Below are 3,115 nucleotides of genomic sequence, written 5' to 3'. Positions count from 1 at the left end.
TGTTAGATACCATTATTCTTTACTAGACTCCCAGCTTTCTCCTCATTGGGATTGTTTCCCTTTGTGTCTCCAGGGTTGCATTCTTAAAGGTTTCCCATCCTTCCTGGACCAACTTCCCCTGTGAAATTTCAGGCTGTGGTATTCCCCATCTCCTTTCTTTAAATTCTTTTAAATCTATTCTCCTATAATCCATTGTGCAAGCAGGAATGTGCTTGGCTTTCCTCTACTTATCAAAACTCTAAGATGGCATGGTCTCTTCCTCCTAACATTCCCAATGTTTCTACTATATTAGTGAGTTCCTCTTTATTGGTTGGGATCAGCTTCAGACTCACAAATTTCCTTCTACCTTTAGAAGAATGAAATTGTCATTAAAACAAGATAACATTTTATTTGTGGCTTTTTTTTTTAATTTGGAAAAGAGTAATATATTTGCATAGTCAGAAACCCTCGCCACTGCCATGTCTCAATCTGGGATTTGTGATGTTTCCCAAATTCATCATCCACTTCTTCTATCTGCCCTGGGGGTGTATAGTATAATATGTCTGTTTCTCCTTCCTTTCATTCTCACTCAAACACTCTCCACTGCACTTCTCAGGAGCCTGGATTTCTTCTCATGAGTTTATTTTTGTAAGATACAATGTTAACCTCCCTGCTCCTTCTGTCTGTTTTGTTTCTTTGGAATGTTACAGCTCTTCAGGGCCATGCTTCAGTCCCAGGTTCCACCAAGCCTCCACGCTATGTTATGCTATTTGCCTTCTTGCATTAGAATCTCTAGTTCATCTTGTTTACTACACTGGCTGCAGATATGTGTATGGCAAAGGAGGAGGGAGAGAGAAAGAGACAGGAGAAACAGAGAAGGAGACAGAGAGAGTGAGAGAGAATAAAATGTTAAGAATTAGTGTAGGGGGGTGGAGCCAAGATGGCGGAGTAGAAGCATGACCTTCCCTTGGCTCCGGCTTCCACCTTCCCCAATCCATGTAAAAAGGGGACTCTAAACAAACTTTGGAGCTGCAGAACCCATAAAATGACACAGAGAAGCTAACCTCCCGCTGAGGTCAGCCCGGCAGGCCGGCAGGAATCCAGCCCAGCGCTCTAGGAGCCGAGCCCAGCCCCCCCACACCGAGGCTTTAGCCCCAGGGCAGGCCTGACCAGCCGTGGCCAGAGGGACTCCAGATCAGCACCAGCTGTGGCCGTTTCCAGATTTATCAACACATAGACACAAAGGACAAAGTGAGAGGTCAGTGCAGTCTGGACTTTGGGACCAGTAAGTGGGAGTGCATGGCTTTTACCCCCAGGGCGAGAAGCCACTGAGCCGCAGGCACAGGCAGCCAGCACCATGTGACTGCTTCAGCTCCTGGCCTGCAGAGTGTAGGGAGACCAAGCACCAGTCTGAGGAGTAATCGCTCTTGCTTTAACCTGCTTGGATCTGGATTGCAGCCTAGGGTGGAGGTCCTAGAGTGTGTGTCCATCTTGGCAGAGCATGTGAGACCTCAGAGAGGGCACCCATCTAATACCTCTGGCAGCTGAGAAAACCCCAGGGTTTAGGACAAAAGCTCCCCTGTCTGGAGGCAGAGTCCTACTGTGGCAAAAAGCCCAAAAGTCAAGTAATTGAGTGGCAAAATGAGCAGGCAAAAGAAACAAAGCAGACAGAAGATTCCAACATTACACTCCTATTTTGGTGACAAGAAGGAGCAAGGCATGGAACAAGAGGAAGACAGTGAAGTCAGAACTCCTGCACTAAAAGCTTCAAAGGAAAATACGAGCTGGATACAGGCCATAGAGGACCTTAAGAAGCAGATAAGAGAAGTGGAGGAAAAATTGGGAAGAGAAATGAGAATGATGCAAGAAAATTATGAAATGAGAGTCAACAGCCTGACTGAGGAAAATAATACCTTAAAAAACAGACTGACTCAAATGGCAAAGGAGGCTCAAAAAGGCAATGAGGAGAAGAATGCATTAAAAAGCTGAATTTGCCAGATGGAAAAAGAATCTGAAAAACTCAATGAGGAGAATCATTGCTTCAGAATTAGACTGGAGCAAATGAAAACTGACTTTATGAGAAATCAAGATGCTGTTAAACAGATCCAAACAAATGAAAGAATAGAAGGCAATGTGAAATATCTCATGGGAAAAACCACTGACCTGGAAAATAGATCCAGGAAACATAATTTAAAAATTATTGGACTATCTGAAAGCCATGACCAAAGTAAGAACCTAGAAAGCATCCTCCAGGAAGTTCTCAAAGAAAACTGCCCTGATGTTTTAGAACTGGAGGGCAAAATAGAGGTTGAAAGAATCCACCGATCACCTCCTGAAAAAGATCCCAAAAAGAAAACTCCTAGAAATATTATAGCCAGGTTCCAGAATTCCCAGATTAAGGAGAGAATATTACAAGCAGCCAGGAAGAAACAATTTGAATATTGTAGAAACACAATCAGGATAACCCAGGATCTGGCAGCTTCTATACTGAGGGATCGAAGGGCTTGGAATGTGATATTCCGGAGGTCAAGGGAGCTGGGATTAAAACCAAGAGTCACCTACCCAGCAAAACTGAGTATCATGTTTCAGGGGAAAATATGGTCATTCAGTGGAATAGAGGACTTTCAAGCATTCTTGCTGAAAAAACCAGAGTTGAATAGAAAATTTGACATTCAGATACAAGAAGCAAGAGAAGCATGAGAAGGTAAACAGGGAAAAGAAATCATAAGGAACTTATCAAAGTTGAACTATTAACATTCCTACATGGAAAAACAATAATTGGAACTTATGATACTTTTCTCAGTAGTTGAAGGGAATAGAAATATATGTCTATATATGAGGGTATATGGGCATATGAATACATATGTATATATGTTTACAGATATACATAGATAGAGGGCACAGGACCAATTTAACAGGAAGGGATGATACTTACAAGGTGAAATTAAGAGGTGAGAGAGGAATATAATGAGAGGAGATGGGGAGAGACAGAATGTGGTAAACTATCTCATATAGAAGAGGCAAGGGAAAATGGTTGCAATGGACAGGAAGAATAGGAAGGCAAAAGGGAATGGGACAACCTTATTCCCATTGAGGAGGGAATGAAATACACACTAAATAGGGTATCTCACCCTCC

The sequence above is a fragment of the Petaurus breviceps genome, unplaced genomic scaffold (genome assembly GCF_028583685.1).
Source record: "Petaurus breviceps papuanus isolate PSGF00001 unplaced genomic scaffold, PetGlider_PUasm1.0 156, whole genome shotgun sequence".
Classification (NCBI taxonomy): domain Eukaryota; kingdom Metazoa; phylum Chordata; class Mammalia; order Diprotodontia; family Petauridae; genus Petaurus; species Petaurus breviceps.
This window is presented reverse-complemented; position numbering follows the sequence as displayed.